The following is a 17,158-nucleotide window of genomic DNA, read 5'->3' on the forward strand; positions in this document are numbered from 1 at the left end:
AACGTATGGAGATCCACAATTTTAAAATTATTTTATAAATTTTTTTGATAATCAGATTTTTTTTATATTACTAATTTAAAATAAATTTAGAAAAAATAAAAAAGAAACTACCCCATTTAAAAATAAAAAAACCACACTTCTTCCTTCTTTTTTAAAAATTAAAAGTGAGGCCCTTTAAACCTCATTTATTTAAATCAAAAAGAGAATATATCATCAAAACAAAATAAAACAAAACAACAAGCTGAAAGAGAAAGGCAAAACCAAATTAGGCAACCAAAGAAGGAAATAGAAAGTCATCTTCTTCCATCTCTATGCCACCGCCATTGATGATCTCCAAGCACCAGTCGCTTGCCGGATATCAACTTCCCAATGTTGTATCTCCATCATTTCAGCTGCTTCCACACTCAAACTTGACTCCGGAGATCGGAATCTATGGAGACCTCCCAATCTGAGAAAATGCTGCTCTTGGGTGCTGCTATAAAATGCTCCAGGTAAGACTTGAAAAGCATTATTTATGAACTAGAACTCCTTTTCTCTAGTCTAATCTTTGATGGGTTGAATCCCACAAAGAGATTAATACCACCATCTAAATTTAGACCTTTGAATTGGAAAACTAACTTATTGTTGCTTATACGATTTATGGGTTTGCAAAAATTTTGGATTGGATCTGTGGAGGACGCAGATAGGAGTTATCAACAATCGAATATACCACTAAGAACTTTGGATTCTTGATTTCGTACCACTTTGGACACCCTTATGCTCTCACCAGGTGCATGGTATGGTTAACCAACCGAAATAGCTTCAGACTTTAAACGTTTGCTAAAGTTATGCATCAATTGTAAACTCTGTCATGCTTCTTATCGGTACTTGTATATCTTATTGTTGTGTAGTACTTGTGAACTAGATAGTCTAATTAGTACCTGGCGAATCTATTTGCTTGATTCTTATGTATGGAGTGTTACATTTTTCTAAATTTATTATCTTCTTGGCTGTTGTTGGGACTTCATGGAAAGAATTGAACTCATAATTACCTGCAAAAACAAAAACTAGGTAAGCAAAAACATCAGCAAGAGTATTTCCCTCCCTGAAGTAGTGTTGTACTCTTAGTGATATAGAATTTCTGATTCTATTGATGGAGTTGACCTCCATTGTCACGCTCCAAGGTGACTCCCACTCTCCATTAAGAATATTAACCATTGAAAAAGAGTCAATCTCAATAATAATCTGTTGAAAATGTTTGTCTAAATAGTAGTGCAGACCCTCTCTAATTGCAATTGCCTCAGCCATCAAGTTAGAAGAATCAACCAACTTCACACCCTTAGCCCCTACTAGATTACCATTATGATCTCTCACACAAAAAGCAGCAGAACTAGGACCAGGATTACCCTTGGAAGCATCTAAGACAGGTATCCCTCCTATCTTTTCTTCCTCGTTTAAAACTATATTAAAATCACCCCCAATCAACCAAGGCCTATCAATACCATCTGCAACCTGATATAGATCCTCCCACAAGTTCAACCTCTACATAGCATCACACTTAGCATATACAATTGTAAAATAAAAACTCTGGGGCTGAGTTTGATGCCTCAAACTCAAAGTGAGTTGTTGTTCAGTATCTTTGACAATAGTGATGTCAAAGTCATGATTAGTAAATATCCATATCTTTCCATTGCAATTTGAATTGGCTCGTGGCATTTTTAATCTTCTCCTGTATTTATTGATATATCTAACATGCTGAAAAGGCTCAATTAATGCAACAAAAGTGAAGTGGTGAACCTTATGCAACATTTGAACCCTTTGAAAATCTTGTTGTTACTTCACTGATCTAATATTCCAAATAAAGGCCTTCATCATTAATGAGATATAGCTTTATTTCTCTTTGGTTGAACTCTGATTGGTTGCGTACTCTTACCACTGCCCTGCTTCTTTCCCTTTCTAGCTGTCATCTCTCTCATTCTCGACTATAGGGCTTCAGATTTTTTGGGATTGTGAAGAACAACACCATTCGGGATGTCGAAACGAGGACGATGAGGTTCCATCGGGAACAAGTTCAGAATGACACTGGGTCTGCCGGTGGCGGTGACGGTGAACTGTGCCGATAACACTGGTGCGAAGAACATGTACATCATTTCTGTGAAAGGGATCAAGGGAAGGCTTAACAGGTTGCCTTCAGCTTGTGTTGGAGATATGGTAATGACTACTGTGAAGAAGGGTAAGCCAGATCTCAGGAAGAAGGTTATGCCTGCTGTCATTGTTCGTCAGCGCAAGCCATGTTGTTGGTTTCGCTCTTTCCGTCCATCACTAGCCAAGGTTCATTTGAGTTTGAGGTCACTAGTGAAGTCGGTTGTGGTGGAATAGCTTATTTCAGCTCGTCATTGTCTCAGTCGCTGCTCATAACGAGGTAAAGCACTCTTAGCTCTTTTATTTATTTAGTTTGAACTAAATGTTTGATAATGATGTGTTCTTTGATTGGTTCTAAGATTCTCTTGCGTGATGTGTTTAAGTGTAACTTTCATTCTTAATCTTCATGTTATTTTCATTGAGATTGGTAGTGTAAGTTTCGTTTCTAATATCACTTAGTGTCTATTTTGAAATTATTTCTATGTTTGTAGTCTTCATAATTCATGGTCACTATGCTTGCCTCATGTTTTAGCTTGTTTCACTAGTTCATCATGATATTGTTCTGTTCTTATATTGTTGAAATAGTATTCATGCTTTCAGTATGTGTTTGGAGGGTGCCAAATGAGTTATGCAGTTGCACATTCAACATATTTTGAGTTTGTTTTCTTTAAAGAATGTTCAAACAATTGTTCATATCTTGTTTTAGGAGAGAAATGTCTTATACATGTCCTCTGTTGTCATACGTTGCTCATTATTTTTTAGAGTATGAGAGTGTTGGCAATACACTTCTATAGTATTCTTGATGGTGTTGTAATGAAGCCTTTGACATGTCTGGTATTAAATCAGATTTCTTATGTTAATATTTTCTTATATATGTGTCCAATTTAGTATTAAACATGTGTAGTTTCTTTCCCTATATGAATCCTATTCTTCGTGATTCTCATTTGTACTACATCTGTAATATATTTTGCATGTTACAATGATCTAGTTGAGCATGGATTATGAAGCTTAATTGTCCTTATTAATTGTGGTATTAAGTTGATAATAATCCCCCTCCTATCTTTGTCTAAATATAAAAATCTCTATCTTGAGTTCAATATGTTCTTTATCTTAGTCATTTACTTGATGTTACTGCTCAATATTGCCATCCTATATATATAGCTTTTTGTGAGCCACTGATTAGGGGTGTACATAGGTCGGTTTGGTTTGGCTTTTCATTAAAAAAAAAACCTAAACCAATTATGTTGGTTTATTAAATCTAAATACCAAATCAAACCACGCAAAGTCGGTTTTTTCGATTTCGGTTTTAGTTAGTTGTTTCGGTTTTTTACAACTTAACGGTTCAAATATATTTTCACCTACTTGTGTGATAAGCTAAGCTTAAGAAATGTTAAATGAATAGAAATTTTCATAAAGACGGTAAAATTCACATGAGTACAATTTTTTTTTGAAATATCAACATTCATTATGTTAAATTAATANGCATCAGTACACAACCCAAACCAATGCCGGATGCGTCACAATAAACAGTAAACCCGTCACCCTCAACTGGAAGAGTCAATATAGGAGCGGTGGTAAGCAACACCTTAAGCCTCAGAAAGCTCCTCTCACACTCCTCCGACCACACAAATGGAACATCCTGGCGAGTCAACCGAGTCAAAGGCGCTGCTATAGTAGAAAATCCCTCAACAAAACGCCTATAGTAGCCTACCAATCCGACGAAGCTACGAATCTCAGTCACAGAGGTGGGCCTGTGCCAATCACGAATAGCCTCAATCTTCGCCGGAACAACCCTAATACCCTCCTTGGACACCACGTGCCCCAAGAAGGCTATAGACTCAAGCCAAAACTCGCACTTTGAGAACTTGGCATAAAGCCGCTGATCTCTCAAAGTCTGGAGCACTATCCTCAAATGTTGCTCATGCTCACTCCGGCTCCGCGAGTATACCAGTATGTCATCAATGAAGACAATGACAAATAAATCAAGGTATGGCCTGAACACACGTGTCATCAAATCCCTGAAGGCAGCAGGGGCATTAGTCAACCCAAACGACATCACCAAGAACTCATAATGGCCACAACGAGTCCTAAATGCAGTTTTAGGGACGTCCGCTGCCCTAATCCTCAACTGGTGGTAGCCGGATCTTAAATCAATCTTAGAAAATACCACGGCACCCTGAAGTTGGTCAAATAGATCATCAATCCTAGGCATAGGGTAACGGTTCTTTACAGTCACCTTGTTTAACTGCCTGTAGTCGATGCACAATTGCATAGTACCGTCTTTCTTCTTTACGAAGAGGACTGGGGCACCCCAAGGTGATACACTAGGCCGAATGAATCCCTTATCTAAGAGATCCTGAATCTGAACACTGTGCTCCTTGAGCTCTACGGGGGCCATACGGTACGGTGGTATAGAAATGGGCTTAGTGCCCGGCTCTACTTCAATAGAAAAGTCAATGTCACGATCAGGAGGGAGACCAGGCAGATCGGCAGGAAACACATCTGTAAACTCTCGAACAATAGGTACTGAATCAACGGTAGGACCCTCCCTACTAACATCTTTAACATAAGCTAAATAAGCCAAACACCCGCTAGCCATCAACCTCTGGGCCCGAACAAAAGATATCATCCCAATTGGCGTGCGACTACAAGAGCCCTGCCACACCACTGGTGGAATACCAGGCATGGCTAAAGTAACGGTCTTAGCGTAGCAATCCAAGACCGCATGGTGGGGAGATAACCAATCCATACACAAAATCAGATCACAATCCACCATATCAAGCAAAATAAGATCAACCCTAGTGTCTCGCCTCTGAATAGTCACCACACAGGATCTAAATACCTGATCCACTACTAAAGAATCACCTACCGGGGTTGAAACACGCAACGGCTCAACCAATAGCTCTGGGATCATACTCAATCGAGGAGCACAATAAACAGATATATAGGAATAAGTAGAGCCTGGATCAAATAAGGTGGATGCGAGCTGATGGCATAATAACACTGTACCTATGATCACATCGTCCGATGTCTCAGCATCTACTCTAGCTGGAGCTGCATAAAAGTGGGTCTGGACTCCCCTACCCTGTGTATCGGCTCTGCCCCCTAATCTGCCTCCTCGGGGACCACCCCATATACCCTGGTGACCACCCATACGGTCCTGTCCCTGGCCTATGCCTTTAGCTGGAGGTGCTGGCGCATGCCTAGCTGCCTGTGGAGCGGGTAAGGCTAACCTGCGATGGGGACACTCGTGGGCCCAATGATCTAACTCCCCACACTCATAACACCCCTGGGACTGTCGACTGAGAGCTGGAGGTCGGCTACCCCGCCAGAAGAACCCATCTGTGAACTATCTCGGCCCCGACTAAGACCGGCACTAAAACCAATATGGCGGTGCTGATCACCTTCCGATGCCTGGAGAGAGGACTGGAAGGGGCTACTAGAATGACCCGACTGAAACCTCTGCTGAGATCTATCATAAGACTCTCGGGGTCTGAAACGGCGCCTATCATGGCTATTCTCTTGTCTAGCTCTCTTGCCGCTGCCCCCTTGGGCCTCGCGACGGAGCTGCTCGATAGTGCGGGCATGGTCCACTACATCTAGAAACGAGCGGCATGCTGAGACTAAAGACTGAGTCTCAATCCGCAACTGTAGTCTCAAACCCCGAACAAAACAACGAACCCTCTCCTCCTCGGTAGGTAATATCATGGCGGCATGCCTGGAGAGCTCGTGGAACCGGGCCTCATACTCTGATACTGTCATAGAGCCCTGTTCTAACCGAGCAAATTGATCTCTGAGCTGATCTCTAATGCTCCTGGGAATAAATCGGGCCAAGAAGGCCTCTGAAAACTCAGTCCATGTGACCGGTGGAGACCCAACTGGCCTGGTCTCTAAGTATGTACGCCACCACTGCCTGGCGGGACCGTCTAACTGGTAAGCGGTGAAGTCTGCTCCTCTCGACTCCACTAAATCCAAAGTCTGTAGCCGCTCACGGTAAGTAACAAGAAACTCGTGGGCATTCTCCCCCACTGCCCCAGAAAACCTCGGCGGTGATAGTCGAAGGAACACCCTGAGCATCTTCTGCTCCCGTAGTGGCATGACGCCCTCCAAATCGTCCGGCTGAACAACCGGTGCCGCTAGCTGCTGAACAACCGGTACCGCTGGTGTAGGCTGGCCCTGCGGTACTGGAACGGCTGGAGCTGGGACCTGCTGCATACCCCCAATGGCAGCTAGTATCTGTACGAGCATCGCCTATATATCTGGAGCTGCCACAGGCTCGGGCGGTGGCTCTATCACCGACTCCGGAGTTTGCTTTCGGTCCTGGGCTGGTGCTGTAGCTTTGGCACGACCTCGAGGTCGACCTCTACCCCTAGCTGGGGCCCTACCACGCGTGCGAGCCATCCCTATAAAAGAGTGGTACAAGTAAGATTTTTAGAAACCGATAAGACATACAATGCACGACAGTGATACAAAAGCGACACGTTCCTAAAGACATCCTGTAGCCTCCCGAAGATAAGTAACGGACGTCTCCGTACCGATTTGCAGGACTCTACTAGATGTTAGCTCTGTACAAGTGAGACCAACGAACCTGGGCTCTGATACCAATTTGTCACGACCCGATTTATCAAGTCATGATGGCACATACTATAACCCACCAGCAGGTAAGCCAACCCATAACCCGGAACAACAAGTAATGGGTCTGAGGGTAGAAATTAAACAAGAGTAGGAAAATAACAATATAAACAGGCGGAAGCAAACCAAAAACATATACACCACAATATATGGATATTCAATAATATCAAGAGACATGCTGTCATAATCCAACACTTTCCCGAAATAAGGTCTAAGGCAGAAATTATAGAAATTTAGCATGCTCGACACCCGAACCCCTCCATACTCAAGCAAATCAATAAACACATGCCTAAACATGCTCAATCTCACGAGGAAAAGCCATAGCCTACCTGAAAGCCGACCAGGCGTGCTCCAACTCACGGTACCAGATCTTTTCCCCTCCGAACGGTCTCCAAATGCTTCCCCACTAACAAAAGGTTAATCACCTCGTGATTACGAATATATTGACACTAAAATTATATTTTTTGGAGACGGACCCAAAATCGGGTCTAAAAAGGGATTGTGGGGCCCACAATTGAAATCTCGAAAATGAATCCGTGAAAACGTCCCAAATACCTTACTAAACTAATACCCCAAAATTTAGCACAAACAGATGCCTAAAACATAGCAAATCAGCCACAACAATTAAAATGGGCAGCCCATTGATCACCAATTTCTAGAAAAACGAGACTCTTTCAACCCAAACAGATTATACCACGATGATCCTTGCGAAAAACTCTACAAGTTAGCCTCAAGAATGACTCAAAACGTACCTAAGATGATCAAGATCTCACATTTCAAAATTCAACAACAATTCAATCCGGAAATCACCCTAGCAGTGGCTAAAATCGATTCCTTACCTCAAACGAAGCCTCCCCTCACGTTTCTGAGATCACCGCTAGATTCCCCACGAAATTCTCTTGAAGTTAGCCTTTCGAAGCACCTAATTTGGACTCAAAATGAAGGAGAAATCTTATGTTGAAGTTGAGGGAAAAAAATGGACGAAAATCGTCCTAAAATCTGGAAATTTCCAGATTTCCATCCGCCGCCACATGGCGTCGCGTGGCTCTGCCACGTCACCGCCGCATTAAAATTCTACAACCCTTCAAACTTAAATTTCGATGTTTCGGACTCGTTCGGAGTCGGAAAAATATAAACCATATATGGAATCTGATTGGAAACAATATTTCGAACTCAACAGTGAAGGCGAAATTTCCATTTGGAGATCGCTTCGATGAAAAGTGGGTCCCACATTCAGTATCGTTTTGAGCCAGATTCCACAACTGCCATATAAAGCCTCGGGAAGTGAACAAAGGGTCGTTCTAGACCAAAATCGATATTCCGAAGCTAACCTAGCTGTCAGAATTTTCATCTAAGCACGACTTCCAAAAAGGTTGACCAAAGTCAACTTTTCAAGTTATAAAAATCTCCAAATCAGGGAAACGGGCCTAAAACCCAAACGAACGACCAGGCGACCGAACAGTCAGTGCCAGCAAGTCATAAATGAATTGGGGTCGCTACAGGAATGCTCTATACGAGGGAAAGAATTCTTAAATTTAAAAATGACCTGAAGGGTCATTACAGTTTTGTCAAATGGTTCACGATTACAAGAAACTATAATTAAGCAAAGATAGATTAAGATAGACATTTCGAAGAGAGATCCGATATTGAATGAGTGAAGGAGAAAGATCCTTAACCACCAGTAAAAACAATGGATAAAAATAGCAAAGCAATTAAAACAAAAGACTTAGAAACTTACCAGAAGCATATTTGAAGCAGTCAAAGAAAATAAGATGGGAACGAGTTTAAAGCAGATTCAAAGTGAGAGCTCTGCTTGTTGTTATTCGACTTTTGAGCACAACTGGACACTCGGTAAAAACCACCGTAGATGCACTCAGTACATCGAAGTTATATACATATTTATTTCCATTTTCAAACATGCATAGGAAAATTACATACAGTTTATGATACGCAACCTATGAATTCAAAGAATAATGGAAAAAACTACCATTATAGGTTCTTTTCAAGAGTTGGACACATTACCGAAAAATTGGGGGAGAAGGGGAACTAAAGCTTACTGTAACTAAAGATTAGAGCAACATCGAAGAAATATTTGAGGCAAAACTGAGATCCAAAAACGATGATCCGGATTTGATGAAGAGCAAAAGCCAGTGATAGAACAAATCTAGAGCATACAACAGATTCTACCGATGAGCAATGAAAGAAAGCATAAAGTGGATACACATGTGAAAAGTTAATTTACAAATTTACCCCAAAATTAACATTAGAATTACCTATTTGCCCTTGTTCGTCCTCCCCTACTCTCACTTCTAAATAAGAGTAATAATGAGTATTTATAGGGCACACTTATAAATATTTGGAGAAAAATTTGGCCATAGATTTCCCAAGTAAAATTTGGGAAAAAATTTGGCAAATAACGTTTGTCCATACAAGTTGTCATTAGTTGGTAAATATTTTTGGCAAATATCCCAAATTTCCATTTTATTTAGCTTAAATATTTTTGTGTGTGCATTTCCATCATTGTGCCGAATGTTTTAAAAATTAAACTTTCATCTTATATAACTTAAAAATTAAACTTTCATCTTATTTAGCTTAAAAATAAAATATTCATCTTATTTAGCTTAAAAATAAGATTTCCATCTTATTTATACTTAAAAATAAAACTTTCATCTTATTTAGTTTAAAAATAAAACTTTCATCTTAGTTAGCTTAAAAATAAAACTTTCATTTTAAGTTTATTAAAGTAAAAGAAAAGTTATTATTAAAGTTATCCACATTTTAATTATAGATAAAATATAATTATTAAGTGAGTAATAAAAAATTTAATGAAAAATATGTAATTTAGTAGTGAAGTGAACATTTTAAGAGAAATAAAAATAAAAATAAACATAATAATTACGCAAATTAATTCTGCTTATAATATAATCATAAATAAAAAAATTGTATTTATAAAATGTAAATTTTTAATAGAAAAATATATTTATCATGAAAACAACAAATAATTAAGGTTGTACAGGTGAGTCCCAATTATAGAATCTTTTAATGGGTAAAGATAACAAACGGGTCAAGACCCAACCCAATTCAAATTTGCTTGAGTCAAGTCCGGTAATGAGTTATAGAACATGTCAAAACTCAATCCAACCCAAATTTTACTATGTTTTACTTATTTTATTGTTCTTTTTACAATATTTTAGTACCTAATAAAATTATTATTTTTCTTTATAATGGCTATATATAACATAACAAAATTTTTAAAAAGTTCTTTAAGAATATTTTGACAAGATTTCTGCTGATTCAATATTTGTTACATATCACCTAAATTTTAATGGATTGAAATGAGTTAACCTAATAAATAAGCGGATCAATAACCCATCCAAACTTAAACGGATTGGGCAAATGGGATTAATTTTGCCAATCCTAACTTTTGGCAAGCTATATTGTATAATCAGTGTTAGGGTGGAGGTTCGAGATTTCTAAATTTCGAATTTAGTAACTTGAAATTGGTAGTTAAAAGTAGATACCAAATATCAAAATTTTAAATTTCAGTTAGGTATTTGGTATCTAGTATCTGGTTAACCTTTTTTCATTTTGTATTTCATTTGTAACTCAAATAATATCATTACTAAATTGTGATTCTCAATTTATTCTCTTAGATATAATAATTTGAGTATTACCTTTAAAACTAAAATATCCACATGAAAATTTTGTATTTTATTTTTATTTTAAAATATTGCTTGAGAGCTTCTCATTGATTATTTTTTTTAATTATTTTTGCCATTATATAGAATGATATCAATTACATGATCTTATTTGTATAAGTATTATATTTTTCATATTTCTAAACAATTTCTTATATCAAATTTAAATATTTATCGGTTTACATTGAAATTTTTATTTACTGCTTTTTCATTTTCTTGTTCATATGTAGCGTTATTGTGTTAACATTTTGTCATGTGTTTTTTTAAAAAATATTTGTTCACTTATGTCCTTCTATTACTCATCTTTTAATATAGATAAAATTTTAGTTTCTTGCTTTCACAACTCTATAAAAAATATGTTTATAATTTGTCGATTCCGCTTCGTAATATTTTGATTTTTTAAAAAACAATCAAAACTAATTCAAATAAAATATTATTGGTATTTTAAAATGTAAGTTTAGACGTTTTTTTAGGGATAAGATTAGTTAATATTTGAAATTCAAATTTGAAATTGATTATTTAATGGTTCTGGGTTCTTTTAATTTATTTTTTTTTGGATTGGAAGTTTTTTCTTTATATTATTAACTAAGGTTTGTTATATGGATATAATTTAATATATTTTAAAAAATGAAAAAACAACAACCCCATTTAACGTATGGAGATCCACAATTTTAAAATTATTTTATAAATTCTTTTGATAATCAGATTTAATTTTTTTTATATTACTAATTTAAAATAAATTTAGAAAAAATAAAAAAGAAACTACCCCATTTAAAAATAAAAAAACCACACTTCTTCCTTCTTTTTTTAAAATTAAAAGTGAGGCCCTTTAAACCTCATTTATTTAAATCAAAAAGAGACTATATCATCAAAACAAAATAAAACAAAACAAAAAGCTGAAAGAGAAAGGCAAAACCAAATTAGGCAACCAAAGAAGGAAATAGAAAGTCATCTTCTTCCATCTCTATGCCACCGCCATTGATGATCTCCAAGCACCAGTCGCTCGCCGGATATTAACTTCCCTATGTCGTATCTCCATCATTTCAGATGCTTCCACACTTAAACTTGACTCTGGAGATCGGAATCTATGGAGACCTCCCAATCTGAGAAAATGTTGCTCTTGGGTGTTGCTATAAAATGCTCCAGGTAAGACTTGAAAAGCATTATATATGAACTAGAACTCCTTTTCTCTAGTCTAATCTTTGATGGGTTGAATCCCACAAAGAGATTAATACCACCATCTAAATTTAGACCTTTGAATTGGAAAACTAACTTATTGTTGCTTATACGATTTATGGGTTTGCAAAAATTTTGGATTGGATCTGTAGAGGATGCAGATAGGAGTTATCAACAATCGAATACACCACTAAGAACTTTGGAGTCTTGATTTCGTACCACTTTGGGCACCACCCTTATACTCTCACCAGGTGCATGGTATGGTTAACCAACCGAAATAGCTTCAGACTTTAAACGTTTGCTAAAGTTATGCATCAATTGTAAACTTCGTCATGCTTCTTATCGGTACTTGTATATCTTATTGTTGTGTAGTACTTGTGAACTAGATAATCTAATTAGTACCTGGCGAATCTATTTGCTTGATTCTTATATATGGAGTGTTACATTTTTCTAAATTTATTATCTTCTTGGCTATTGTTGGGACTTCATGGAAAGAATTGAACTCATAATTACCTGCAAAAACAAAAACTAGGTTAGCAAAAACATCAGCAAGAGTATTTCCCTCCCTGAAGGAGTGTTGTACTCTTACAGATATAGAATTTCTGATTCTATTGATGTAGTTGACCTCCATTGTCACACTCCAAGGTGACTCCCACTCTCCATTAAGAATATTAACCATTGAAAAATAGTCAGCCTCAATAATAATCTGTCGAAAATATTTGTCTAAACAGTATTGCAGACCCTCTCTAATTGCAATTGCCTCAGCCATCAAGTTAGAAGAATCAACCAACTTCACACCCTTAGCCCCTACTAGATTACCATTATGATCTCTCACACAAAAAACAGCAGAACTAGGACCAGGATTATCCTTGGAAGCATCTAAGACATGTATCCCTCCTATCTTTTCTTCCTCGTTTAAAACTATATTAAAATCACCCCCAATCAACCAAGACCTATCAATACCATCTGCAACCTGATATAGATCATCCCACAAGTTCAACCTCTACATAGCATCACACTTAGCATATACAATTGTAACATAAAAACTCTGGGGCTGAGTTTGATGCCTCAAGCTCAAAGTGAGTTGTTGTTCAGTATCTTTGACAATAGTGATGCCAAAGTCATGATTAGTAAAGATCCATATCTTTCCATTGCAATTTGAATTGGCTTGTGGCATTTTTAATCTTCTCCTGTATTTATTGATATATCTAACATGCTGAAAAGGCTCAATTAATGCAACAAAAGTGAATTGGTGAACCTTATGCAACATTTGAACCCTTTGAAAAGCTTGTTGTGACTTCACTGATCTAATATTCCAAATAAAGGCCTTCATCATTAATGAGATATAGCTTTATTTCTCTTTGGTTGAACTCTGATTGGTTGCGTACTCTTACCACTGCCCTGCTTCTTTCCCTTTCTAGCTGTCATCTCTCTCATTCTCGACTATAGGGCTTCAGATTTTTTGGGATTGTGAAGAACAACACCATTCGGGATGTCGAAACGAGGACGATGAGGTTCCATCGGGAACAAGTTCAGAATGACACTGGGTCTGCCGGTGGCGGTGACGGTGAACTGTGCCGATAACACTGGTGCGAAGAACATGTACATCATTTCTGTGAAAGGGATCAAGGGAAGGCTTAACAGGTTGCCTTCAGCTTGTGTTGGAGATATGGTAATGACTACTGTGAAGAAGGGTAAGCCAGATCTCAGGAAGAAGGTTATGCCTGCTGTCATTGTTCGTCAGCGCAAGCCATGTTGTTGGTTTCGCTCTTTCCGTCCATCACTAGCCAAGGTTCATTTGAGTTTGAGGTCACTAGTGAAGTCGGTTGTGGTGGAATAGCTTATTTCAGCTCGTCATTGTCTCAGTCGCTGCTCATAACGAGGTAAAGCACTCTTAGCTCTTTTATTTATTTAGTTTGAACTAAATGTTTGATAATGATGTGTTCTTTGATTGGTTCTAAGATTCTCTTGCGTGATGTGTTTAAGTGTAACTTTCATTCTTAATCTTCATGTTATTTTCATTGAGATTGGTAGTGTAAGTTTCGTTTCTAATATCACTTAGTGTCTATTTTGAAATTATTTCTATGTTTGTAGTCTTCATAATTCATGGTCACTATGCTTGCCTCATGTTTTAGCTTGTTTCACTAGTTCATCATGATATTGTTCTGTTCTTATATTGTTGAAATAGTATTCATGCTTTCAGTATGTGTTTGGAGGGTGCCAAATGAGTTATGCAGTTGCACATTCAACATATTTTGAGTTTGTTTTCTTTAAAGAATGTTCAAACAATTGTTCATATCTTGTTTTAGGAGAGAAATGTCTTATACATGTCCTCTGTTGTCATACGTTGCTCATTATTTTTTAGAGTATGAGAGTGTTGGCAATACACTTCTATAGTATTCTTGATGGTGTTGTAATGAAGCCTTTGACATGTCTGGTATTAAATCAGATTTCTTATGTTAATATTTTCTTATATATGTGTCCAATTTAGTATTAAACATGTGTAGTTTCTTTCCCTATATGAATCCTATTCTTCGTGATTCTCATTTGTACTACATCTGTAATATATTTTGCATGTTACAATGATCTAGTTGAGCATGGATTATGAAGCTTAATTGTCCTTATTAATTTTGGTATTAAGTTAATAATAAGCCCCCTCCTATCTTTGTCTAAATATAAAAATCTCTATCTTGATTTCAATATGTTCTTTATCTTAGTCATTTACTTGATGTTACTGCTCAATATTGCCATCCTATATATATAGCTTAGTGTGAGCCCATGATTAGGGGTGTACATAGGTCGGTTTGGTTTGGCTTTTCATTAAAAAAAAACCTAAACCAATTATGTCGGTTTATTAAATCTAAATACCAAATCAAACCACACAAAATCGGTTTTTTCGGTTTTGGTTTTAGTCAGTTGTTTCAGTTTTTTTCGGTTTTTTACAACTTAACGGTGTTTGAAAAAGAGATCAAATATATTTTCACCTACTTGTGTGATAAGCTAAACTTAAGAAATGTTAAATGAATAGAAATTTTCATAAAGACGGTAAAATTCACATAAGTACAATTTTTTTTTGAAATATCAACATTCATTATGTTAAATTAATAAGATTAAATGATATAGTCAAACTGAATACAAAATGAAATATATACAAAGCAAATTGTTAACTTCGAATTTGAAAAACTATAACATTATAATTGTAACTTCAGATGTTAATACAAAATAAAATATTTACAAATTTTGCAAGCCCAAATTTGAAATAAAATATATAAACATTGAAAACTATAAATGTAATAACTTGAAAGTTGACTTTGGTCAACCTTCTTGGAAGACGTGCTCAGATGAAAATTTTGACAGCTAGGTTAGCTTCGGAATATTGATTTTGGTCTAGAACGACCCTTGTTCACTTCCCGAGACTTTAGATAGTAGTTGTGGAATCTGGCTCAAAACGATACTGGGTGTGGGACCCACTTTTCATCGAAGCGAGCTCCAAATGGAAATTCCGCCTTCACCGTTGAGTCCGAAATATCATTTCCAATCAGATTCCATATAAGGTTTGTATTTTTCCGACTCTGAACGAGTCCGAAAGATCGAAATTTAAGTTTGAAGGGTTGTAGAATTTTGAGGCGGCGGTGACGTGGCAGAGCCACGTGACGCCACGTGGCAGAGGAGTAGGAATCTGGAAATTTCCAGAATTTAGGACGAATTTCGTCCAATTTTTTCCTTCAACTTCAACTTGAGATTGCTCCTTCATTTTGAATCCAAATTAAGTGATTCAGAAGGCAAACTTCAAGAGAATTTCGAGGGGAATCTTGCGGTGGTCTCAGAAACGAGAGGGGAGGCTTCATTTGAGGTAAGAAATCAATTTTTAGCCACTGCCAGGGTGATTTCCGGATTGTTTTGTTGTTGAATTTTGAAATGTGAGATCTTGATCATCGTAAGTCCGTTTTGAGTCATTCTTGAGGCTAACTTGTAGAGTTTTTCGCAAGGATCGTCGTGGTATAATCTGTTTGGGTTGAAAGGGTCTCGTTTTTCTGGAAATTGGTGATCTAGGGGCTGCTACTTTTAATTGTTGTGGCTGATTTGCGGTGTTTTAAGCATCTGTTTGTGCTATAATTTTGGGGTATTAGTTTAGTAAGGTATTTGGGACGTTTCCACGNGAGAGCCATTCCTGTTGTTAAGGTCCGTTGGAGACATCGTCCAGTTGAGGAGGCTACCTGGGAGATCGAGCATGAGATGCGGGCACAGTTCCCCGGCTTATTTGAGCATTCAGGTACTTCTTGACTCTTTTCTTTCGCGGACGAAAGTTCGTTTAGTAGTGGATATTGTAATAACTTGAAAAGTTGACTTTGGTCAACCTTCTTGGAAGACGTGCTCAGATGAAAATTTTGACAGCTAGGTTAGCTTCGGAATATTGATTTTGGTCTAGAACGACCCTTGTTCACTTTCCGAGACTTTAGATAGCAGTTGTGGAATCTGGCTCAAAACGATACTGGGTGTGGGACCCACTTTTCATTGAAGCGAGCTCCAAATGGAAATTCCGCCTTCACCGTTGAGTCCGAAATATCATTTCCAATCAGATTCCATATAAGGTTTGTATTTTTCCGACTCCGAACGAGTCCGAAAGATCGAAATTTAAGTTTGAAGGGTTGTAGAATTTTGACGCGGCGGTGACGTGGCAGAGGAGTGGGAATCTGGAAATTTCCAGAATTTAGGACGAACTTCGTTCAATTGTTTCCTTCAACTTCAACTTGAGATTGCTCCTTCATTTTGAATCCAAATTAAGTGATTCAAAAGGCAAACTTCAAGAGAATTTCGAGGGGAATCTAGCGGTGGTCTCAGAAACTCGAAGGGAGGCTTCATTTGAGGTAAGAAATCGATTTTTAGCCACTGCTAGGGTGATTTTCGGATTGTTTTGTTGTTGAATTTTGAAATGTGAGATCTTGATCATCGTAAGTCCGTTTTGAGTCATTCTTGAGGCTAACTTGTAGAGTTTTTCGGAAGGATCGTCGTGGTATAATCTGTTTGGGTTGAAAGGGTCTCGTTTTTCCGGAAATTGGTGATCTAGGGGCTGCTACTTTTAATTGTTGTGGCTGATTTGCGGTGTTTTAAGCATCTGTTTGTGCCATAATTTTGGGGTATTAGTTTAGTAAGGTATTTGGGACGTTTCCACGGATTCGATTTTGAGATTCTAATTGTGGGCCCCACAATCCCGTTTTAGACCCGATTTTGGGTCCGTCTCCGAAAAATATAATTTTAGTGTCAATATATTCGTAATGACGAGGTGATTAACCTTTTGTTAGTGGGGAAGCATTTGGAGACCGTTCGGAGAGGAAAAGATCCGGTACCGTGAGTTGGAGCACGCGTGATCGGCTTTCAGGTAGGCTATGGCTTTCTCTCGTGAGATTGAGCATGTTTAGGCATTTGTTTATTAATTTGCTTGAGTATGGAGGGGTTCGGGTGTCGAGCTTGCTAAATTTCTATAATTCCTGCCTTAGACCTTATTTCGAGAAAGTGTTGGATTATGACAG

General features: G+C 37.6%; 1 long non-coding RNA gene across 1 annotated transcript in view; it reads left to right on the forward strand.

The window, feature by feature from the left end:
* The first annotated feature begins 258 nt into the window (after positions 1-258).
* LOC125841831 (uncharacterized) overlaps positions 259-17,158 on the forward strand; it is an 18,997-nt gene continuing 2,097 nt past the window's right edge. The window contains exons 1-2 of the long non-coding RNA XR_007443828.1: positions 259-491; positions 13,049-13,510. This is a non-coding gene — a long non-coding RNA (uncharacterized LOC125841831). The remainder of the gene's footprint in view (positions 492-13,048; positions 13,511-17,158) is intronic.

This window comes from Solanum stenotomum, chromosome 1 (genome assembly GCF_019186545.1).
Source record: "Solanum stenotomum isolate F172 chromosome 1, ASM1918654v1, whole genome shotgun sequence".
Classification (NCBI taxonomy): domain Eukaryota; kingdom Viridiplantae; phylum Streptophyta; class Magnoliopsida; order Solanales; family Solanaceae; genus Solanum; species Solanum stenotomum.